General features: G+C 44.5%; 1 pseudogene; it reads left to right on the top strand.

Moving 5' to 3' along the window:
• Nucleotides 1-14,017: 14,017 nt before the first annotated feature.
• LOC133245485 (U1 spliceosomal RNA) lies at nucleotides 14,018-14,194 on the top strand (annotated as a pseudogene).
• Nucleotides 14,195-25,897: the final 11,703 nt, after the last annotated feature.

Below are 25,897 nucleotides of genomic sequence, written 5' to 3'. Positions count from 1 at the left end.
CTGCACTCAGGAAAAAGTCAGCAGGAAAGGAATTTGGAGATTTTGAATAACCTTATCTTACAGATGAGGAAACTGAGGCCCAGAGAGACATGGAGATTTCGCCGAAATTCCCACGCCCTTATGCAGCAGAGCTGCCACACAAACCTTGACTACAAGCGTTTGTATCCAGAAGCACCAGGAACCGACGGCTAAATTTCAGGGGACATTTGATCAAACTTACTTATTTCCCTTCCTAAAATAAAAACACATGACAGACATCTCCCCCCCCCAAATTTTATCTCTGTCAATAGTCCTATATTTAGACTCGGCATTCCCTTCTCCAGCGTATCTTCCTGACCCAGGGACTGAACTCAGGTCTCCTGCATTGCAGGTGGATTCTTTACCATCTGAGTCACCAGGGAAGCCCAATCTCTTTCCAATAATCCTATATTTATACTCTGTTTTCCCCCTTGGTGGACACAATGGGACCAAGAAATGCATGAATAGTAAATACATCACAGTCTTTATTTAAAAATTAGATGTGATTCTCTGTAAAACATCTGGCTCCTGTCCTAGAGGCCATATTCCTGAGAGCCAGGCGCCCTCTGTGCCTTAGTCAGCCCTCCTCCCCAGAGCCTCTTCAAAGCCTGCCACAGGGAACATTCAGTAAGTACTTGTCAAGCAGATCAACACTGGTTACCAGGAATCGCTGGCTCTTACTGAAGTCTTCTACTCCTTACCCTGTCTCCATCGATCCTACCCTGTGTCCATGTGAAAACAATGAAAGCACAGCCCTGGTGACAGAAGTCCAAGGTGCACATTTCAACTCCACCAAAATACCAAGTCTGCTTTCCATGGTGATTTCATTGCCCTCTTTGAGCACATGGATCTCGTGTATAGTGGAGAAGAATGTAGCGTGTAAAATAGAGAAATAGTACTAACCTTGGATGATTGACTGTGATATCATACCGGAGACAGGCCCCAATCCCTGGGTGCTGGCTGCACAGTATAGAAAATCTACACCAGAGACACAACAGGGCCTGTTATAAACTTGGGGATAAGACTCAAGAAACTGCATTTCAGACAAAAATTCCAGGGAGATTTTCATGAAGGAAAAAGCCCCAACATTAAACAAAGGGACTAGAATGAAGACCTTGAAATCCTAGCAGCAACAAGCATGACTCCACTTAAGTAAAGCAAGTCCCTTGTCAAGGTGGCTTCTCAAGGGGAAATGTCTCCTTTGCAGGATGGTGCCCAACCCTGCCCAGCCCCACTCTCTTCCAGGACAGAACTGCGCAGCAGTGGCCAGTGGTATGTGATGAGACCTCAGGAAGTGAGCATAACTGGAGACCTATCCTCAGGCTCCTCCATGTGCCAGCTTCACTCCAAACCCACAGGTAAACACAAAGCCGCGTAGGTCAGCCTGTGAAATGAAGTCTCATTTAGGACCCCCCTCTTTTCTACCAGGGCCTCCTCTTCCATTTCTCCTCTAGCCCCTGCTCACAGAGTGAGGTAAAGCGAAGGCCCCAGCAGTGCCAAGTCCTTCCGAGTGCACGCCTCATCCTCCCCACCCTGGGCCTCCGGGCGGAGCAGGGCTGTGAGAGTCAGTGACAACCTCTGTGCTCTCACAGTCACATCCTTCTCAGTCCCTGCTCCCTGGTCCCCTCACAGCCCACTCTCAGAACCTTCCCGAATGCCAGGTGCCAACATTTGCAGAACATTCTTCCATCATCCAGAGTAATTACAGAAAGTGGGGTTGTCGCTACACAGATCCTCACCCTTTAAATGTGCCCTGAGTACAAACCCAACTCGCACTCCTAGCTCCCTGGTCTCCACCTGGTGGAGAGGTGCAGCCACACAGGTGAATGCTGGGATGCAGCCCAGTTCCAACAGGAGAGAACTGGGATTCTCAGAAGGCTGTGTCCAGGCAAAATGAGGCATTTGACAGAGTCGGTCATCAGCACCCCACCCACTGCTCTTTCCTGCATCTGTTTTCCTTTTCTTTGGGGTGCTTTTTCCAACTCTCTAATCAGCTGTCGGATTCCTACTTCAGTGCCATACAGACAAAGATAATGTCACACTAGAGATGTTTTTATGCAAACCCAGGGGCAGCCATTTATGGAGTAGTAGGTAACTGTGACTGAGACTGAACTGGCATTTGCAAATCAGGGTAAGTTAGGATGTTGGGGGAAGAAGAGCTAAGAAGAGGCATTTTAAGGTCTGTTTGCAAATAACAGGACATAGACTAGGCCAATCTCCTTTGGAAAAGCAGATTCACCTGGATTACCTGCTGGAAGGACTGGAGATGAAAACTATTCAAAACTTTAGCAACCAAAGGCAATGGCCTTGATGAGGCAAGGGATGGTTAGTTGAAACATTAAACAGCAGACATGAGTACAATCATTTTTGCTCCTCTCAAACAAAGACCACATCACAGATCTCTTTGGAAAAGTTGAGTGAGCTTTCTTCCTTCCATAATAAAAGTGATTTGAGGGAATTGTTGAGTACCAATCATGAACCACACAGGATGAGTTGACATGAGGTACTACCTTTTTAAAATGTATTTATTTATTTTTTATTTTTCTCTGTGCTGGGTCTTCACTGCTGTGCAGGATCTTTCTCTAGTTGCAGCACGTGGAGGTTCCCCTCTGGTTACCGTGCGCAGACTTCTCACTGTGGGGCCTCTTTCGTTACGGAGCCAGGACCCTAGAGCACACGAGCGTCACTAGCTGTGGTGAACGCACGGGCTTTGTTGCCCTGCAGCCTGTGGAATCTTCCTGGTCTCGGTATCAAACTCCTGTCCCCTGCATTGGCAGGCATCTTCTTAATCACTGGGCCACCAGGGAAGTCCATGAGATACCCACTTTTACTTTGGGCCTTCTCTCTAAGGGTGGAGGAAGGGCAGTGTGCCTTGCTAAGCAATGTTCAGTCAAGGGTCAGTGCAAGGAGAGGCGTTAAGGTTAATTGAGCTCCTCCCTAGTACCCTCAAGTCAACTCAGGCAAAGGTCACACCTGTCTAGGGTCTACACCGAGTTCCACAAGCTTCAGTTATTTTTCTAGACAATGGGAACCCCTTACACCTACCAGTTGCCCAGGTCACTGTACATGTATTCCAACTCCCTGACACAGACCCCTGTATGGGAGGAGGCCACTGGGGCTTGCTTAGCATCACCGGTCCTGTGTTTGAAGCCAGTATGCTCTTCAGGCAAGCTCACGTAAACTTCTGGATATCTGTGGGAGAGAGGATGGTGATAGTTAGGGATTTGGCTGTCTGAGCCCCACCCCCAATGTGGGCCCCATTAGTGACCAGGGTGCTCCATCCCCACCTCCTCCTGTCCTGCTAGGTGGCTACAGGGGCTGATCTGCTAGAGGAGCATCTTGGTGAAATCTGGAACCTGCGCCAGCGCCTGGAGGAGTCCATCTGCATTAACGATCGCCTGCAGGAGCAGCTGGAACACAGGCTCAGTCCACTGAAGCAGTAGGAGAGGCCCAGAGCCTCCTATTTCTGGCCTATTTAGGGAGAATCTGAAGGTTGCCCTTGGGAAGAACTTTGCAGATTTCAAAACACTGTGGTAGGCTTTCCGCTCCTGGCTTTTTACAGTCAGCAAGGCAGGGGGCAAGGACCATTCCCCTCTCTTTGTTGCTGTATCTGAACTCGGAGAGTAACTCTCCTCACTGCACATCTAATCAGGTCTGGTCCCCAGAATCCTGACTTCTCATCCATCCTAAATCCGCTCATTTGCTGCCTGCTGACTTCTGTGCCCTGGTCCTGTGATTGGCAAGTGGTGGAGCCAGGTCTGAAGGGCCACTCCCAGCCACTCACCGTGGTGGCCTTCCTGCCCACACTCTCCCCCAGGCTGCTGACACTAGGGGGTCAGCCTTCCCCACGCCCTTGTCCTACCCACACCACAGCAGCAGCAGCTATTTCGGGAATAGAGCCTCCTGAACAACTCACCCAGGGCATGCGAAATGCACACAAAGAACCCACACGGAGAAGACACAGGGCCCACAAGGCTCTACATTCAGGAGTTGAGCTCCTCATGGTCTTCTGCTGGGTTGGACAAGATGTTTGGAAATACAGAATGAGCAGAGAGCCTCTGTTACTCAAATGTGTGACTTGCCTGCCTGCATTTCCCAGGACAGGCTCCACCTTTTACTTCTACAGTCCGGGCCTGGAGTCCACACCTCAGCTCTGCAATGAGAACCAAGTTCTTCTTAGAGAAGAACACCAGAGGCTTCAGGCTCAGTTCAGTCACATTTCCAGGGGTGGGAGGGCACTCCCAGGCCCCTTTCCTCCCTGACCACACCATTCACCAATTAGAGAAGCAAAGAGAGAAGGTGGAGAGAACAGAGCTAATCAGACCCTCCAACCCAAACTTCTATAGCTATTCTCAGTCTAGAAAACATCCTCTACTTCCTACGGAAGATTGTGTCTGGATGCACATGTTTCATACTAAGCACTTTTCCCTAGGGAAGGACAAAAGCCATCCTCTTGCTCTCAAGTGAACTGGAGAGTGAGCTGGCCCCTGAAGAGGGAGCCGTAGGGTCTGGCCACCTGGTGTGCAGTGGCTGTGAGCAGAGATCTGACCACAGGTGGTGTGGGAAGGTTTCACTCTAATCTGGTGGCACCCGCTGCTCCTCCAGACCTCAGTGCCTCCCTTCAGCTCATCCTCTTGATAGGCTCTCACCACGATCCTGGATTCTATCACCACTCAGCCCTCTCCAGCCTGTTAGCCACCAGCAGGGCCTGATAATGGACTCTGTGTTACTTTGGTCTCCAGGTGAAATCCCTAAGGGCCCTGCCATGCACTCCAGTCCTGTGCCCCTTGCCTTCAAGGAGACATGCAAGAAGCGAAGCCACCAGAGGTCCTTAAAACAGCAGGAAGGATGGGCCTGTGCCCCTTCTTCACAGCTCCCTGTCTGCTGAGGAGGATCTGGGCCCTCCTCCACCCCTACTGGAGGGTCTGGAAGGAGTCAGAGATGTGGCCTCGTGGGCAGGGTGAAAGGCAGAGGGCCTTTCCTGCAGTTGAGGAATAACTAGGCAGGGAGCCCGCGGCTCAGCACTAAGGAAAACATGCCTAGTTCGTAGAGGACCTTGTGACACTGCCTCTGAACACGCTGGGGCGTGGGAGCCAGCAACAGACTTTTCTTGCCTCATCACGTGTCCTCAGAGGGTCAGTTCAGGGGAAGCAGGACCTGCTTCCCCACAATGCAGCATGCGGTCCCCACATTGGCACTCCTCGGCAGATGTAAGAGCACAGGACTGAGCAGCGGTGCCCTGCAGGTCAGCGTGGGCATGGGGGCCCGACTGCCTGACTTGGGGTCAGCACAGCTGGGTCACTGTCAGGCTGGGCATCAGTCTACACTGTAGCACCTGAGTTCTTTGAATTCATGTGGTGGGATTGGTGACTCCCAGATGTCATCTCATGTTTAGCCTAGACCTCCTGTTTCTATTGTTGTTCAGTCGCTCAGCCGTGTCCGACTCTTTGTGACCCCATGGACTGCAGCACGCCAGGCTTCCCTGTCCTTCGCCATCTCCTGGAGCTTGCTGAAACTCATGTCCATTGAGTCGGTGATGCTATCCAACCATTTCGTCCTCTGCCGTCCCCTTCTCCTATTTCTACTTCTATTAAGATCTCCAAAAAGTGTACTGACATCACTCTTAAATACGCTTTCCTATTTGGTCGTCCTAACTTCACTTTGGGATTTGGGAACTACAGGCCACAGCAAGCCAATTGGAAGTCTTGTGTAAAGCAAACCAGTGATCAGTTACAGTGATATGTAAGCAGCCCCCAGCTGTGTTAAAGCCTTGTGTCTTCACAGTGCTTTAGAAAGTGAGCATATGTGAACAAATGTAGGATATTTACTCATACACATTGCTCTAAGGGTATGTTGAAGACTCACATAACTGGTGGACAGGGTTGGTGAGAGGAAATGAAATAGTCTTTTTGAAGGCCATTAAAGCACAATATATATATAAAGAAATAAGTTTTTCTTCCCCTACTTCATTTCTAATTTCAGCACCAGTCCCAGGGCTGAGTGGGGAAGAATAGGGAAGACAAATTGTCACCAAGAGCTCACCTCACTGACACTTAACGTCTAAGTTTAAAAGAATGATTTACTGTCTTGCCTTTTTATCTCCTATTTAAAAATATTAAAAAGTGGTTCTTAAATTTAGAGACTCTTAGAATGAGCTGTTGTGATTTAAAAAGCTACTTCCTGGCTTCCATTTCCCAGAGATTTAGTTGGTGTGGAGTCCTCGAGTCTGACTTTTTCACATAAGCACAACCATATGTTTCTGATGTGGGTAAACTGTAGATCACAGTTTAGGACCCATTGTTCTATAACACTGATTCAAACCTATATATATATATATATATATATAAGTTTGTTCTCTTTTAATTAAAAAGTAGATTAGTTGAACCACAAATTAACATGAAGATCTTCAAACATTCCTTGGAAAATATCCTTAGTTACATTCTTTTGCCTTCGAGAATTAAAACCAAGCATTCATTCCACAATTATTTCCTAGTAACAGTTGAAAAAAAAACAAGCAACAACATGAACAAAAAGACTCACCACCACTACCACCAATTACAAAAGGACCCTTCAAAGGACTCAGCCCTGAGGCAGAGAGACATGCCCCCTTTTTGATAGATGGAATGACCTCAACTTCTGCTTTTTACACTTGGCTAGTTACATATTTTCCATCAGCACCTCTGGCTGTCACTATAGAGGAACTCACTGGCAGAATCAGCAGAATGGGTGAAAAGTGAGCCAAGCTATGAACTATTACTTTAGGATAAAGTAGTAAAATCTGAGTAGCTTTTGCTGTGTGGTGATTCAAGCATCCCAGAAATTTTTCCTTCATCCCAGTGTTGCTGGGGCTTCTAGGAATTCATCATATAATCAGTAATTAATGGAGGACTCAAGTAATGCTTTTAAAAATCTTCATTTTGTGGACAAACCTTTTACGAAAACAACAGCATATGAATCATGTAAATTTCAGACCTGGTCAGGATCAAATCACAAATTACTTGTGGGGAAAATTGCTGAAAGCTATTTTGTGTTTCACCCTTTGAAAGGTAGTTCTTCACCCTAATTTTTTTTTAAAGTTGCAAAAAAGTGTATCTTGAAGATGGAGTATTCTACAATATTTAACTTTTCATAAACTATATTATTTCCCTCTACATGTTAGAACCCATTCTAAAACAAATGAAATCCACCTGTGTCATCACCAATGTCTTCCAATTGGCTGTAAATGAGAACCATGTCGGGTACAACTGTGCAGGAAGTAGGGTGAGAGTCCTTGAGGGGAAAATGGAAAGGGAAAAAGACACCTAACGAAATGCTTCAAACATGTACCAGTATTGCTGGGCCTGTCAGCAGGCAACCTGCAGATCCATACAGTTCATTATGTCCCCATCTTATAGCTTCTAAAGTGAATGGAACACACGCATTGAATGGATGTTCTATGTCTGTTGTAATAAGGGACCATGAGTTTAGCCTCTTAAAAGAACACACTTTTATTATCTTAAAAGAACACACTTTTATTATCTCCAACTTTGTTGGAGGCCAACAAAGTTCTCATTAGACTAAAATCAAAATGTCGACGGGACTGCCTTACCTTCTGAAGGCTCTAAGGGATAATATGTTTCCTTGTCAATTGTAAAGTAGGAGGAGGGGAAAACAGAGGCAGAGTAAGGAGGAGGATGACAGAGCCTGAATGGCAAAGAAGGTTCTAGTCTCTGGTCCCAGAATGGCAGCTGCTCTCTCTTGAACTTCTTCTGACCTCATGGTGGACAGTTACATACTCCCACCCACTCTCTTTCATCCTCCAACCCCCTTGATTCCCATAAGAGCAGCCTCTTATCACATCGCCCTCCCAGCCCCCTTACATGCTCTGATTCTGGGGTATTTTTCTTTTTTGCCTAGGTCTCTCTAGAGCTAGCCACAGATTCCTCACCAGCACCCAAACCCTGGTCTGTGGCTCTGGAGAGTCCACACCACAGAAATCTCCCAGGAGAAGAGGAAACGCAGGCCACATGGACTCATGGGGTCACTCTGCAAAAGTCGCAATCCGGCTGCTCAAGACACGCCAGGTTGATATTTGGGAAGATGTAAAAACTGTTTACAAAAAAAAAAGAAACAAAACCAAAACCCCACCTCCTTTGTGCAGGTTATTGTTACATGAAATAACTTACACTGTAAAATCCTAAACCAGGTGATCTATTCTCATTCTAAAGCTGTGAGTACTAATTACAGGAAATGAACAAAACTGGGGCAGATCCCACAAAGGCCCAGGTAGGAGAAGATGCTTAGCCAATGGCTAAGTAACCTCCTGGATTAGTCAGCTCAGGCAAGCCATACAAATTTACCATAGATCGGGTGGCTTAACCATCGGTCTGTTTTCACACATTCTGGAGGCTGGTTGTCCAAGATAAAGATTCTTGTCATGTTCATGTCACGTCATGTCAATTCAATTTATGATGCGAACACTCTTCCTGGCTTGCCAATGTTATAGAAGATTTCTCACTGGGTCCTCTCCAGCCTTCTTCTCTGTGGTTGAGCTGGGGTAAGGTAGGAGCCCAAGCTCTCTGGTTTCTTTTCTCACAAGGACACTAATCCTATCAGATCAGAACCCCAAGGCTATGGCCTCATTTAATCTTCCTTCCTTCCTTAAAGACAGAAGGCAGGAGGAGAAGGGGACAACAGAGGACAAGATGGTGGGATGGCATCACCGACTCAATGGACATGAGTTTGAGCAATCTCCAGGAGATGTGAAGGACAGGGAGCCTGGCATGCTGAAGACCATGGGGGTTGCAAAGAGTTGGACATGACTGAACAACATTTTCCTTAAAATGCTTTCTCCAAATACAGCCCCACAGGGATTAGGGTTCAATATACGAATTAGGTGGGGGTGGGGGTGGGGGTGATATACACTCAGCTCCTAACAGCCTCCCCAGCCTTCTCCTCCCATGAAGGCATTTGCAGCTCCCAGCTCTAGTCCCTAGGAACTTCTCAGGCACTGGCTACTCAGATTCCTCTCCCCATAGACTTTCTCCTTCTCTCTCTCTCTCTGACTCTAGTGCCTGAGCTCAGGGCACAGCTGTTGACTGGCTGACACTAAGAAGCAGTGGACTGACTTGCTTTCACCTGGATGACTTTCAGAAGGGAGCAGAAATGTGGTCACTGAGGAGGCTGGCTGTGGTGGCAGGCTAATGCTTCCCCAAAGATGTCACATCTGGGTCCCTGGAATCTGTGATTATGTTACTTCACATGGCAAAAGAGACTTTGCAGTGTGATTAAATTAAAGATCTTGAGATGGGCACCCCATGGAATCACAAAGGTCCCTATAGAGGGAGGAAAGAGAGTTGGTGTCAGAATAATGTGTTGTGAGAATAACTTGATCAGTTGTAACTAGCTTTGAAGATGAAAGTGGCCTATGACAGTAGAATGTGGGCATCTTCTAGAGGCTGGACAAGGCCAACAGATTCTCCCCTAGCATCTCCAAGAAGAACCACAACCCAACTGTCACGTTGATTGTAGCCCAGGGAGATGCACCTTGAACTTCTGATCTCCAGAATCGTAAGATAAGAAATATGTGCTGTTTTAAGCCACTAAATATGTAGGAACAACTCACAGTAGCAATAGGAAACTCCTACAGTGGACCTCGGTGAATAAAGAATATTTAAAACCAGTTATGGTGGGAATTTATTACCATAGCTTTAGACCAAGTACTCTATCCCCAGAAATGCAAACTTTCAAACTGTTTAATTCTCAGTGTAGAAAATGTAAATAATACTGGATGAGGTACCAACCATCCCCATATAAGAGGCTGAAACCTCACTTGCACTCAGGGATAAACGTCTAGCGTGCTCCAAGACAGGATGGTGCATGCCTGGTCTATTTGACACAGGGTTGCAGGGGTTGGGGCCCTGAATTTATAATGTTCTTCACTGGGCTAGCTACAGGGCTATATCTTTGTTATATCTTGAGCAACTACTATCTGAACTCCCCTTTCCCTTGATGAGGAATTTTCCATATTCTGCAACTTCTGAGGATCACACACTTACTTAGTTTTCCGAGGGGCTAAGATGTGGATCTATTACCAGGAACTGGCCACTCCCTATAAGTAACAACTACTCCAGCATTTAACAGGTGAGAGACACAAGGAGTAGGCCCTGGGAAAATTCTTTCTGGCCACGGCCACAGAAGAATCCCCCCACCACAGATCTTCAGTTTAACAGCAGCCAGGTGCAGCAGAAGGCATGGACCCACGGGTGGTGTCTATGCCCAGGCCCAACAGGGTCAGCGCTGCAAAGCCATAGGGTTTGCCACTCAGCGGAAGGCACCAGTGTCCTTTCCATTTGGTTTGTGGGCTCACTTTCATCAGCCTTTTTTGTTCCTCCCACTTTGTATAAATTCATTCTCCAGTTTTCTGGAGATTCTCTAAGGTATTACCAGCCCTGGATTAAAACTTATGTCAGATGAAAAGAGCCTGAGTCTATTTCTGATGGTTGCAGGGAGAGAAATGGGGGGTGGGGGTGGGGGTGGGGAAGGGAGGAAGAAAGCAAGATTCTTCCTGGAAGCTAACTGCGTACTGAGTTTCTTTGCTGTTCGCTCCAAGATTTTCCAGAAGTCACCTTCCCCCTTAAGCCAAAGGCACCTCAAGGATCAAGTTACTCCATTTCCCCTTGCTCTCTGGTCAGAAAACACAAGCTGGCTGTCTTCTCCAGCCTCCCACTTCTCCGTCCTCAGGTCTAACCCAGTCTTATGCAGTAAGAGAAAACAAATAAACAAACCTCACTCTCCAAGCAAACAGGCCATCTTTCTTGCCCTTATTTTAGTCATCAGTTTCTATTTCAGAATCCTCATTTCTTGTATTCTGTATGGTGAGCAAAGGAAAAGCATTGTCCTTGGGATATCGTGAGAATGAAACAGGAAGAATCTGCACAGAAAATGAGTCCACCCAGTAGCACTTTGCGTTCAGTTCATTTCATTCACTCAGTCGTGTCCAACTCTTGGCGACCCCATGAATCGCAGCATGCCAGGCCTCCCTGTCCATCACCAACTCCCGGAGTTCACTCAGACTCATGTCCATTGAGTCAGTGATGCCATCCAGCCATCTCATCCTCTGTCTTCCCTTTCTCCTCCTGCCCCCAATCCTTCCCAGATCAGAGTCTTTTCCAATGAGTCAACTCTTCACATGAGGTGGCCAAAGTACTGGAGTTTCAGCTTTAGCATCATTCCTTCCAAAGAAATCCCAGGGCTGATCTCCTTCAGAATGGACTGGTTGGATCTCCTTGCAGTCCAAGGGACCCTCAAGAGTCTTCTCCAACACCACAGTTCAAAAGCATCAATTCTTAGTCACTCAGCCTTCTTCACAGTCCAGCATTCACATCCATACATAAACCACAGGAAAAACCATAGCCTTGACTAGAGGGACCTTTGTTGGCAAAGTCATATCTCTGCTTTTGAATATGCTATCTAGATAGATCATAACTTTCCTTCCAAGGAGTAAGCATCTTTTAATTTCATGGCTGCAGTCACCATCTTCAGTGATTTTGGAGCCCAGAAAAATTAAGTCTGACACTGTTTCCACTGTTTCCCCATCTATTTCCCATGAAGTGGTGGGACCAGATGCCATGATCTTAGTTTTCTGAATGTTGAGCTTTAAGCCAACTTTTTCACTCTCCACTTTCACCTTCATCAAGAGGCTTTTGAGTTCCTCTTCACTTTCTGCCATAAGGGTCGTGTCATCTGCATATCTGAGGTTATTGATATTTCTCCCAGCAATCTTGATTCCAGCTTGTGTTTCTTCCAGTCCAGCGTTTCTCATGATGTACTCTGCATATAAGTTAAATAAGCAGGGTGACAATATACAGCCTTGACGTACTCCTTTTCCTATTTGGAACCAGTCTGTTGTTCCATGTCCAGTTCTAACTGTTGCTTCCTGACCTGTTACAGATTTCTCAAAAGACAGATCAGGTGGTCTGGTATTCCCATCTTTTTCAGAATTTTCCACAGTTTATTGTGATCCACACACACAAAGCACTTTGAGATGTAACCCTAAATCCGTATGTTTATACACATGAAATATACATATGCTTTTATTTTGTCTCTATACTATTTCTATTCACTGTTTTACAACTTATTTATTCCTTAAAAACTTTTGCATCAGCGTAACACACGATCCCTAAATTTCTCTCCTTGGGGTGCAATCCAGCACGAAAGGTCAGACTCCGAAGAGGCTGGCAAATCCGTCTGTATCTCCATGTACATGTATGGCTGAGTCCCTTCGCTATTCACTTGAAACTACCACAGCATTGTTAACTGGCTATACCCAAAGAAAAAATAAAAAATTTAAAGTGGAAAGAAATAAAACCCGTCTATGTCAAGGCTGTATATTGTCACCCTGCTTATTTAACTTATATGCAGAGTACATCATGAGAAACACTGGACTGGAAGAAACAGAAACTGGAATCAAGATTGCCGGGAGAAATATCAATAACCTCAGATATGCAGATGACACCACCCTTATGGCAGAAAGTGAAGAGGAACTCAAAAGCCTCTTGATGAAAGTGAAAGTGGAGAGTGAAAAAGTTGGCTTAAAGCTCAACATTCAGAAAACGAAGATCATGGCATCCGGTCCCATCACTTCATGAGAAATAGATGGGGAAACAGTGGAAACAGTGTCAGACTTAATTTTTCTGGGCTCCAAAATCACTGCAGATGGTGACTGCAGCCATGAAGTTAAAAGACACTTACTCCTTGGAAGGAAAGTTATGACCAACCTAGATAGCATATTCAAAAGCAGAGACATTACTTTGCCAACAAAGGTCCCTCTAGTCAAGGCTATGGTTTTTCCTGTGGTCATGTATGGATGTGAGAGTTGGACTGTGAAGAGGGCTGAGCACCGAAGAATTGATGCTTTTGAACCATGGTGTTGGAGAAGACTCTTGAGGGTCCCTTGGACTGCAAGGAGATCCAACCAGTCCATTCTGAAGGAGATCAGCCCTGGGATTTCTTTGGAAGGGATGGTGCTAAAGCTGAAACTCCAGTACTTTGGCCACCTCATGTGAAGAGTTGACTCATTGGAAAAGACTCTGATGCTGGGAGGGATTGTGGGCAGGAGGAGAAGGGGATGACAGAGGATGAGATGGCTGGATGGCATCACTGACTCGATGGATGTGAGTCTGAGTGAACTCCGAGAGTTGGTGATGGACAGGGAGGCCTGGCATGCTGCGATTCATGGGGTCGCCAAGAGTCGGACTCCACTGAGCAACTGATCTGATCTGATCTGATGTCTCACTTAAAGGGTGAAAGTTATATCGCTCAGTCGTACCCGACTCTTTGCAACCCCATGGACTGTAGCCTACCAGGATCCTTCCTATATTGGATTTTCCAGGCAACGCGTGAGTCTGAGTGAACTCGGGGAGTTGGTGATGGACAGGGAGACCTATCGTGCTGCGGTTCATGGGGTCGCAAAGAGTCGGACACGACTGAGTGACTGAACTGAACTGGAGTGGGTTACCATCTCCTCTTCCAGGGGATCCTCCAGACCTAGGAATCGAACCCGGGTTTCCTGTATTGTAGGCAGATGCTTTACCGTCTGAGCCACCAAGGAAGTCCAAGGTCTCTTCTATCGTTGTAAGTAGGTCGATTACTAAGGTTGATGAAATCATGACGTCACTTCCTCGTCACAGGGGACTGGCCACTGGTCCTGTGGACAGGGGTGGGGCGGGGCTTGGGTTGAAGGAGAGGCGCCGCCTTAGAGGTCTTCAATGGGGTTGGCTTATGTAAATTTTGCAGCGAAGTGGTACTGTTCCCGGCGAGCCACTTCCCTCGTTATGGAAATTTTCCTGAGATTTTGTTTGATTTTTTTTTTAGAAGAGTTATTTGGAGGGCCTGAGAGGCGTGGAAAAAGAGAGAGTGCAGAGGACAGTGGAAGAGTCGCGGGGAAACGGCAAAGTCAGCGTGAGTGTACAGTGAACGTGTCTAAAGGTGTGCGGGGGACCAGGGGGAAGGTCGCCTCATACTTACCCGGCAGAGCAAATACCATAATCAAAAAGGTGGTTTTCCCAGGGCAAGGCCCCCCCCCCCCCACCCCCCATTGCACTCCGGGTGTGTTGATCTCTGCGATTTCCTCAAATAGAGGAAACTCGACTGTGTAATTTATGGTAGTGGGGGACTGCGTGCGCGCTTTCCCCTGATGACTAAGTAATAACTGCAGACTTTCTCTATGTTTCCTTGGTGGTGGTTTAGTCACTAAGTCATATCTGCCTCTTTGACCTCAAGGAGTGTAGGCTGTTAGTAGGCTCCTATGTCTATGAAGTCTTTCAAGGCAAGAATACTGGGTTTCTTTTTTCTCCAAGGAATCTTAAGCCAGAAATCACACTCGGGTCTCCTCAGTATATGCCCAAGCTCAAGTTCTTTTTCCAAGTGGGAGAGTTGGAAAAGACAGATAGGCTGGGGGCAAAGTAAAATCAGATATACATATGCAACCAAGAATGTCTTTTTTTTTTTTTTAGGTTCTTTGTTGTAGTAGGTATGGGTTTGCAACTATTTTCTCCCCATTTGCTTGGTGCCAAAAGTTGTAAGTTATCTTTAAGAAACTGAATGAAGGGGTGTGATTACTTTTGAGACACCTCAGGCAAAACTTCTATTGAGATACTTGCAGTTATTGTTCACTCACTCAGTGATGTCCGATTGCTTTGCAAGATGTTTGCTAGTCGTGATACTTCGTGTGAAGTCTTTTGTTGTTGTCTGACAAATGCAGACCTCAAAAGATTTTAGTGGGAACGTGTGTTCTGTCCATACCATTTCTGTCCTTTATCGAGCCCATCTTTGCATGAAATGTTCCTTTGGTATCTCTGATTTTCTCGAAGAGATCCCTAGTCTTTCCCATTCTGTTGTTTTCCTCTATTTCTTTGCATTGATTGCTGAAGAAGGCTTTCTTAGCTCTTCTTGTTATTCTTTGGAACTCTGCATTCAGATGTTTATATCTTTACTTTTCTCCTTTGGTTTTCGCTTGTCTTCTTTTCTCAGCTATTTGTAAGGCCTCCCCAGACAGCCATTTTGCTTTTTTGCATTTCTTTTCCATGGGGATGGTCTTGATCCCTGTCTCCTGTACAATGTCATGAACCTCAGTCCATAGCTCATCAGGCACTCTATCTATCAGATCTAGGCCCTTAAATCTATTTCTCACTTCCACTGTATAATCATAAGGGATTTGATTTAGGTCATACCTGAATGGTCTAGTGGTTTTCCCTACTTGCTTCAATTTAAGTCTGAATTTGGCAATAAGGAGTTCATGGTCTGAGCCACAGTCAGCTCCTGGTCTTGTTTTTGCTGACTGTATAGAGCTTCTCCATCTTTGGCTGCAAAGAATATAATCAATCTGATTTCGGTGTTGACCATCTGGTGATGTCCGTGTATAGAGCCTTCTCTTGTGTTGTTGGAAGAGGGTGTTTGCTATGACCAGTGCATTTTCTTGGCAAAACTGTATTAGTCTTTGCCCTGCTTCATTCCCTACTCCAAGGCCAAATTTGCCTGTTACTCCAGGTGTTTCTTGACTTCCTACTTTTGCATTCCAGTCCCCTATAATGAAAAGGACATCTTTTTTGGGTGTTAGTTCTAAAAGGTCTTGTAGGTCTTCATAGAACTGTTCAACTTCAGCTTCTTCAGCGTTACTGGTTGGGGCATAGACTTGGATTGCTGTGATATTGAATGGTTTGCCTTGGAAACGAACAGAGATCATTCTGTCGTTTTTGAGATTGCATCCAAGTACTGTATTTCGGACTCTTTTGTTGACCATGATGGCCACTCCATTTCTTCTGAGGGATTCCTGCCCGCAGTAATAGATATAATGGTCCTCTGAGTTAAATTCACCCATTCCAGTCCATTTCAGTTCACTGATTCCTAGAATGTCGACATTCACTCTTGCCATCTCTTGTTTGACCACTTCCAATTTGCCTTGATTCATGGATCTGACATTCCAGGTTCCTATGCAATATTGCTCTTTACAGCATCGGACCTTGCTTCTATCACCAGTCACATCCACAGCTGGGTATTGTTTTTGCTCTGGCTCCATCCCTTCATTCTTTCTGGAGTTATTTTTCCACTGATCTCCAGTAGCATATTGGGCACCTACTGACCTGGGGAGTTTCTCTTTCAGTATCCTATCATTTTGCCTTTTCATACTGTTCATGGGGTTCTCAAGGCAAGAATACTGAAGTGGTTTGCCATTCCCTTCTCCTGTGGACCACATTCTGTCAGATCTCTCCAGCATGACCCATCCATCTTGGGTTGCCCCAAGGGCATGGCTTGGTTTCATTGAGTTAGACAAGGCTGTGGTCCTAGTGTGATTAGATTGACTAGTCCAGAAATGGTATGGACCTAACAGAAGCAGAAGATATTAAGAAGAGATGGCAAGAATACACAGAAGAACTGTACAAAAGAGATCTTCACAACCCAGATAATCACAATGGTGTGATCACTCACCTAGAGCCAGACATCCTGGAATGTGAAGTCAAGTGGGCCTTAGAAAGCATCACTACGAACAAAGCTAGTGGAGGTGATAGAATTCCAGTGGAGCTATTCCAAATCCTAAAAGATAATGCCGTGAAAGTGCTGCACTCAATATGCCAGCAAATTTGGAAAACTCAGCAGTGGCCACAGGACTGGAAAAGGTCAGTTTTCATTCCAATCCCAAAGAAAGACAATGCCAAAGAACCCTCAAACTACCACACAATTGCACTCATCTCACACGCTAGTAAAGTAATGCTCAAAATTCTCCAAGCCAGGCTTCAGCAATATGTGAACTATGAACTTCCTGATGTTCAAGCTGGTTTTAGAAAAGGCAGAGGAACCAGAGATCAAATTGCCAACATCTGCTGGATCATGGAAAAAGCAAGAGTTCCAGAAAAACATCTATTTCTGCTTTATTGACTATGCCAAAGCCTTTGACTGTGTGGATCACAATAAACTGTGGGAAATTCTTCAAGAGATGGGAATACCAGACCACCTGATCTGCCTCTTGAGAAATTTGTATGCAGGTCAGGAAGCAACAGTTAGAATTGGACATGGAACAACAGACTGGTTCCAAATAGGAAAAGGAGTACGTCAAGGCTGTATATTGTCACCCTGTTTATTTAACTTTTATGCAGAATACATCATGAGAAATGCTGGACTGGAAGAAACACAAGCTGGAATCAAGATTGCCGGGAGAAATATCAATAACCTCAGATATGCAGATGACACCAACCTTATGGCAGAAAGTGAAGAGGAATTCAAAAGCCTCTTGATGAAGGTGAAAGTGGAGAGTGAAAAAGTTGGCTTAAAGCTCAACATTCAGAAAACGAAGATCATGGCATCCGGTCCCATACTTCATGGGAAATAGATGGGGAAACAGTGGAAACAGTGTCAGACGTTATTTTGGGGGGCTCCAAAATCACTGAAGATGGTGACTGCAGCCATGAAATTAAAAGACGCTTACTCCTTGGAAGAAAAGTTATGACCAACCTAGGTAACATATTCAAAAGCAGAGACATTCCTTTGCCAACAAAGGTCCGTCTAGTCAAGGCTATGGTTTTTCCTGTGGTCATGTATGGATGTGAGAGTTGGACTATGAAGAAAGCTAAGCGCCAAAGAATTGATGGGTTTGAACTGTGGTGTTGGAGAAGACTCTTGAGAGTCCCTTGGACTGCAAGGAGATCCAACCAGTCCATTCTGAAGGAGATCAGCCCTGGGATTTCTTTGGAAGGGATGGTGCTAAAGCTGAAACTCCAGTACTTTGGCCACCTCATGTGAAGAGTTGACTCATTGGAAAAGACTCTGATGCTGGGGGGGATTGGGGGCAGGAGGAGAGGGTGACAACAGAGGATGAGATGGCTGGATGGCCTCACTGACTCAATGGACATGAGTCTGAGTGAACTCCGGGAGATGGCGATGAATAGGGAGGCCTGGCGTGCTGGTATTCATGGGGTCAAAAAGAGTCGGACACGACTCAGCGACTGAACTGAACTGAACTGATGATAGTTGATGCTGGGATGTATTGGGGGTAGGAGGAAAATGGGATGACAGAGGATAAAATGGCTGGATGGCATCACCGACTCGATGGACGAGATTTTGAGTGAACTCCGGGAGTTGGTGATGGACAGGGAGGCCTGGCGTGCTGCGATCCATGGGGTTGCAAAGAGTCGGTCACGACTGAGCAACTGAACTGAACTGAACTGAACTGAATACAATATAGTCTTTAAGCCTATAACTATTATTAATATAGCTTTATTTCTATTTCCAATTTGTAAGATTCTTAAAACAAAATAACATCAACTTCAATGCCTGCTTCACAATGCAAAACAAAAACAACATGAAAAAGACACCATTTGCCAAAAAGATTGTTTGTTCCTAAGAATATCAAAAGTGCAAAATATTCACCTTCTTTTCAGGTCTGTCTTGAAAGTATAACTATCTTCTTTGACACACTGAACAGAGAGATTCAACAACTGCCAGGCTTCATTTCTTTTCCAAGGACAAGGTCAAATATATCTGGGCATGAGCAACATTTCATTTATCAAGGTGTTCTGCATCAGCTTTTCAATAATTTCACTTAAAGAAAAAATATTTGAATGTTTGCTCTTAATCCTTTGCCCCAAATAACACAAACCACTTAAAACACAGTCAGATCCCATTTCTTTTTATATCAGAAAAAACATATATGCTGAATGAGAAAGAAATCAACCCATTATTTCAAAACCACAGCCAAATCTTCATGGTTAGTTAATGATGACAGCAAAACTATAGTACCTCATGGAAATTAAGGCAAACTTACTGACACGTTGCTTGGTTGGAACTGATCAACTCTACAGGAGACAGACTATGCCACCAATACCTGGGCCTAATGAAAAAATATTTTTTAAATGGGTACATATATCTACAAAGGCTTGCTTTAAGTCACTGACTGTCCCATCTGTTAAACATGAGGCATAAACTATATCAACGAGAAAAACCTACCCCTAACAACATCAATGTTGTCAATTCCAAAATACCCAAAGACCAAAAAGTTAACTTAAAACCAAAATTGGGTCTGTTTGATTTACATATATGAAAAAGAAGAACAATAGCATTGGCTGAACCAGATGATGGCTCATACCTTTGACACAGAAATAAACAAATTCGTGGAAACAACATTCAAGAAGAAAGGTTTAAGTAGTCAAGAGTCAAGGTCAATTTAAAATAAAAGCTTCTCAATGTCCTCTTGGGGGACATTAACTACCAATCCCCAAACAGATCTCTAGATGATTATTTTTGGACTGAAATATTTCCTAGGGATGTTTTCATCATTATTGCTTTCCTTTCTTTCTTTAACTATTATTAATATACCTTAATTTGTTTTAAATTTTTTAAACTTACCACAAGAAGATATTTTGACAAAACCAGAAAAACATTTTGAAACATTAAAGGACACCTCCCTTCCTTTGCCCCTTTGATATCAAGATGGGTTCACTAATCTATGGAAATCTAAGAAACTAATCTTATAGGGAAAGGGATATACTTCTGTTTCTCCAGATGGATCCAACGAACTCATATGACTTCCTCTTCAGAAGATTCAACCTAAGGGGACCCCCAACATTCAGACTAGAGACGATACAACAAAAACCTCAGGAAGAAGGAATTCCAAGGCAAGCCATGGCGACTTTAAAAATTTCCCAAAAACGCTGCATTCGACGTAACCAACCTTATGATCTCCCTACTTGGGAACCGATAAATACCCTTACTAATCAAGCTGAAAATCTGACTTCTCAATAGGGAATGCCTCGCAATCCTGAAAAGAACTTTCTTTGCTATGCTTGCTTTGCTTGCTTTTGCTTCCCCTGCTCAGGCTGACTTGATTGACCACACTTATCGGGCTTATATACCTAACCCCCCTTTTTATTATAGGTTATAGAATGGACAGATATGGGACCAATCATATCCACTAATGACTCAACACATATGCCCCCTCCTTGGAGCTTGGAGGGGCCCTCTCATCCTGAAAAAGAAATAAAACTAACTAGCATTCCTCTAGGCTATGAAATCCTTCCCTTATGCATGGGCCCAACAAAATTATGTATTAAGGTCAATCAACAAACATGGGCTTTCGTTCTGTCTCCAAAAAGGAACTTCCACACGCTGCTTGAATTATTTACTGCCCTTTCTTTGTCTGTGAACCATGTTTATACTACTAAAGCTTTAGGGAAAGAGTTAAGGAAAGAACAAAGAACACTATGCAAAGGGTTTACTAATAGGAATTTTACGTATATTCCTGTTCATTAGGACAAATGTCAGGCCAAATCAAGAAAATTAATGTTTATGGCTAATCATACAATTGTTGATTGGGGACCCCATGGTATGTGGTTATCTAACTGCTCAGATAATATTAATAACACTATATATGATTATAGAACTTAAATAACATAGGAAGTTACTAATACTACAATGGAGCATTACCATGACAGAGGACTTCTTGGATGGCTTGACAGTGGAATGGCCCCCCTCATCCTCGAATTGTTCTTGATAAACAGAGTGGGCCTGAGCAATGGGACATCTGGAAACTTGCTGCAAGCATCGAGGAACTTGGGACTTGGACTGGACATTTCACAGGGACTAATCGTAGCCATAGCAATGATCTCTTTCACTATAATCAGTCATATTTTATACAAGCCTGTGTTCCACTTCCTTTTGTTGTAGCTATAGAAAACTTGCAATTTAATAAGACTTTATGTTCTGTAACTTGCATAAATTGTAAATTATGTACTTGTCTTAACTCCTCTATTTCCTTGAGAAATGAATCCCTTTTGATTCTTCGATTTCAACATAATCTACGGTTACCAATAAATCTCCAATGGCCCTAGAAGAAGGTTCCATGGCTGGGCTTGCTTCCTGGTTACTTACTAAATTGCTCCAATGATCTAAACGATACATTGGATGGCTGATTCTTGGCATTTTGAGATGAATAGCTATTTGCACCACTGCTGCTCTCACTGGTGTTGCTTTACAAACCTCGACTCAAACACGTAATTTTATTCAAAATTGGACTAAAGATGCCCATACTATGTGGGCCACTCAGTCTCAGATAGATGAGGATATTCAAGAAGAAATACAGAAACTAGAAACAGCCATCAAATGGGTTGGAGATCAATTAACAGATGTACAAAAACAGGTCATGTTAAAATGTGATTGGAATTCCACTCAATTTTGTGTTACTCCTGTTCATTTCAATAATAATGCCTACAACTGGGAACAAATCAAATTTCATTTACAAAACATACATGATAATGTCTCTCTAAATGTACAATTATTACAAAAAGAAATATTTGAAACCTTTTCTAATAATCTGCCCTCTTCCACTAATTTGAAAACTTTAGCTGAACAGCTAGCCAATCAATTATCTGGGCTTGAACCACATGGATGGTTTCAAAGCATTACTCACAACATCGGGTCTGGAACTGTAATTTTAATGATTGTCTTGATAATTATATTTGTCATCTACCATTGCCTTCATGCAAAGATTGTTAAAACTAAAAAAACCTCTAATGGTCAGAACTCTTTTTATAAATATTAGAAATAAATAAGGGGGAATTGTCAGGGAATGTTTAACAGGAGGATTCCTACGTGCTGTTTCTCACAAGCCCTTTGTTTCTTTTTAAGCGGAACAGCACGCTGCTCCCAGGAACCGGGGTCATCGTGTGAAACAGGCTTCAATCTCCTTTAGTAAACATTCTCTTTACAACAAAACTGCTTAGTCTCGATCCCCTTTCTTGAGATATGGATTGTCCCCTGACTTTGTGACCATCATCATCCCTGTTGCCTTGGTAACGGTTACTGTACATTTGGTTTTCTGATCTTTATCATTGACAAAATTAACTTCTTGTACTACAGCCTATATATACTCACAGAAAAGCCATTAAAGCACCTTTGCTCCATCAGAGCTTGGGTCCCTTTGTCTTTCTTTCTTTCTTTCTCTCTCTCTCTTTGGCTGATTCCTGGGAGCGCAGACACCCTTCTTGCTCACTCTCCTGCCCGGGCTTCTAAGACTCTCTGGAGAAGGCGCCCTGTGCCTTCACCCACCTCGAGAGGGCGCCCGGTGTCTTTGTGAGAGACGCAAGTCCTGTGTCAAGAACTTCATTGGTTTTCTGCATAAACCAGGGAGTAAATTAGCCTCTTTGTCTCTTTCACTTTCTTATCGTTGCCTCTGGACCACCAGGTCCCGGTCCATTAAAGGAACCAAACAATTCTGGGTTGTTATTTTTGAAGATGTCAAACTCATTCAAAAGAAACTCTGAGATCCTTGCTGCAGGCCATTGCTGCACGTAGCAAATTCTGCTGTGCTGTGTGCTGTGCTTAGTTGCTCAGTCCTGTCCGACTATGCTAGGAAATCTTAAACCAGGTGATGACTCCTCATTCGAGAGTCATGGATAAGCCTTTAAAAGTCAAAGCAGGTGGTGAGTGCTAATTCCTGGTAATCAATAAGACTGGGGCAGATCCCAAAAAGGGCCAAGGAGAAGCTGCTTAGGTCAATGACTAAGTGACCCTCTGTGTTAGTCAGCTTGGGCTTCCAGGAAAAAAAATGCTATGGACTGGGTGGCTTAACCAGAAATCTGTTTTCTCACAGTTTTGAGACGTCCTAGATCATGGTTGGAACTTCCCAGCAATTCAGTTTCTGCTGCAAGCTCTTTTCCTGGCTTGCAGATAGTCCTTGCCTAGCTGGGTCCTCACAAGGTCTTTTGTTGTTGCTTGAGCTGGGGTAGGGCAGGAGCCCAAGCTCTCTGCTATCTCTTCATTTAAGAACATGTACCCCTTTTCCTACTTGGAACCAGTCTGTTGGTCCATATCCAGTTCTAACTGTGGCTTCCTGACCTGCATATAGATTTCTCAAGAGGTAGGTCAGGTGGTCTGGTATTCCCATCTTTCAGAATTTTCCACAGTTTATTGTGATCCACACAGTCAACGGCTTTGGCATAGTCAATAAAACAGAAATAGATGTTTTTCTGGAACTTTCTTGCTTTTTCGATGATCCAGCAGATGTTGGCAATTTGATCTCTGTTTCCTCTGGCTTTTCTAAAACCTTGACTGCAGCCATGAAATTAAAAGATGCTTGCTCCTTGAAAGGAAAGTTATGACCAAACTAGACAGTATATTGAAAAGCAGAGACATAACTTTGTCAACAAAGGTCCATCTAGTCAAGGCTATGGTTTTTCCAGTAGTCATGTATGGATGTGAGAGTTGGACTATAAAGAAAGCTGAGTGCTGAAGAATGGATGCTTTTGAACTGTGGTGTTGGAGAAGCCTCTTGAGAGTCGCTTGGACTGCAAGGAGATCCAACCAGTCCATCGTAAAGAGATCAGTCCTGGGTGTTCATTGGAAGGACTGATGCTGAAGCTGAAACTCCAATACTTTGGCCACCTGATGCAAAGAGCTGACTATCTGAAAAGACCCTGATGCTGGGAAAGACTGAGGGCATGCATAGAAGGGGATGACATAGGATGAGATGGTTGAATGGCATCACCAACTCAATGGACCTGAGTTTGGGTAGACTCTGGGAGTTTGTGATGGACAGGGAGGCCTGGCATGCTTCAGTCCATGGGGTCACAAAGAGTCAGACACGACTGAGCGACAACTGAAACTGAAACATCCTATCAGATGAGTGCCCCAAGGATATGATCTCATTTAAATTTAATTACATCCTTCAAAGTTCCTTCCCCAAATACAGCTTCACTGGGGAATAGCATCCGAGATATGAAATTGTGGGGGGGTGAGGAGAGGGAAACAGATATATTCAGCTCCTAACACCCTCCCCAGCCTCCTCCCCCCATGAAGGCATTTGCACCTCTCAACTCTGATCCCTGGGAACTGCCCAGGCTGGGTCCTCAGATTCGTCTCCCCACAGGCATTTTCCTTTTCTCTCTCTGACTCAGATGCCTCAGTACGGGGCCCAGCTGTTGACTGGCTGCCCCTCAGACACAGTGGACTGACTTGCTTTCACCTGGATCACTTTCAGAATGGAGCAGCCACCACTGACTGATATGCTTGCGGAAATGTGTTCACTGGGGAGACTGGCTGTGGTGGTAGACTAATGCTTCCCCAAAGATGCCCACATCTGGGTCCCTGGAATTTGTGATTATGTTACTTGACATGGACAAAAAGAATTTGTGGGTGTGATTAAATTAAGAAAAGTCAGGTGGGCCTTAGGAAGCATCACTACGAACAAAGCTAGTGGAGGTGATGGAATTCCAGTTGAGCTGTTTCAAAGTGTAAAAGATGATGCTGTGAAAGTGCTGCACTCAGTATGCCAGCACATTTGGAAAACTCAGCAGTGGCCACAGGACTGGAAAAGGTCAGTTTTCATTCCAATCCCAAAGAAAGGCAATGCCAAAGAATGCTCAAACTACCGCACAATTGCAATCATCTCACACACTAGTAGAGTAATGCTTAAAATTCTCCAAGCCAGCCTTCAGCAATACGTGAACCAGGAACTTCCAGATGTTCAAGCCGGTTTTAGAAAAGGCAGAGTAACCAGAGATCAAATTGCTAATATCCCTGGATCATCAAAAAAGCAAGAGAGTTCCAGAAAAACATCTATTTCTGCTTGATTGACTATGCCAAAGCCTTTGACTGTGTGGATCACAATCAACTGTGGAAAATTTTGAGAGAGATGGGAATACCAGACCACCTGACCTGCCTCTTGAGAAATCTGTATACAGGTTAGGAAGCAACAGTTAGAACTGGACATGGAACAACAGACTGGTTCCAAATAGGAAAAGGAGTTCATCAAGGCTGTATATTGTCACCCTGTTTATTTAACTTCTATGCAGGGTACATTATGAGAAACGTTGGGCTGGAGGAAGCAGAAGCTGGAATCAAGATTGCTGGGAGAAATATCAATAACCTCAGATATGCAGATGACACCACCCTTATGGCAGAAAGTGAAGAAGAACTAAAGAGCCTCTTGATGAAGGTGAAAGTGCAGAGTAAAAAAATTGGCTTAAAGCTCAACATTCAGAAAACGAAGATCATGGCATCGGTCTCATCACTTCATGGCAAATAGATGGGGAAACAGTGGCCGACTTTATTTTTCTGGGTTCCAAAATCACTCGGGATGGTGATTGCAGCCATGAAATTAAAAGATGCTTGCTCCTTGAAAGGTAAGTTATGACCAACCTAGACAGCATATGAAAAAGCAGAGACATTACTTTGTCAATAAAGGTCCATCTAGTCAAGGCTATGGTTTTCCAGTGGTCATGTATGGATGTGAGAGTTGGACTGTGAAAAAGCTGAGCACTGAAGAATGGATGCTTTTGAACTGTGGTGTTGGAGAAGCCTCTTGAGAGTCCCTTGGACTGCAAGGAGATCCAACCAGTCCATCCTAAAGGAGATCAGTCCTGGGTGTTCATTGGAGGGACTGATGTTGAAGCTGAAACTCCAATACTTTGGCCACCTGATGCAGTCCTGGTTTTGTAGGATTCCCTGGACAAGGGATAGGATACCCACTCCAGTATTCTTGGGCTTCCCTGGTGGAATCCGCCTGCAGTGGTGGACACATGGATTCGATCCCTGGGTTGGAAAAATCCCCTGAAGTAGACCATGGCAACCCATTCCAGTATTCTTGCCTGGAGAATCCCCATGGACACAGGAGCCTGGCGGGCTACAGTCCATGGGGTTGCAAAGAGTCAGACACAACTGAGCAACTAAGCACAGCACGGCACATGAGACAAGAGTATTGATATTAATAAAATCAGTCATGTTAATAATGGATTGTGGATGGGGGCGGGCTGGGAAAGAGGTTCAAGAAGGAGGGGACATATTTATTCTTATGTTTGATTCCCACTGCTGTATGGCAGAAACCAACACTACATTGTAAAGCAGTTAGCCTCCA

This window comes from Bos javanicus, chromosome 3 (assembly GCF_032452875.1).
Source record: "Bos javanicus breed banteng chromosome 3, ARS-OSU_banteng_1.0, whole genome shotgun sequence".
Taxonomy (NCBI): domain Eukaryota; kingdom Metazoa; phylum Chordata; class Mammalia; order Artiodactyla; family Bovidae; genus Bos; species Bos javanicus.
This window is presented reverse-complemented; position numbering and strand designations above follow the sequence as displayed.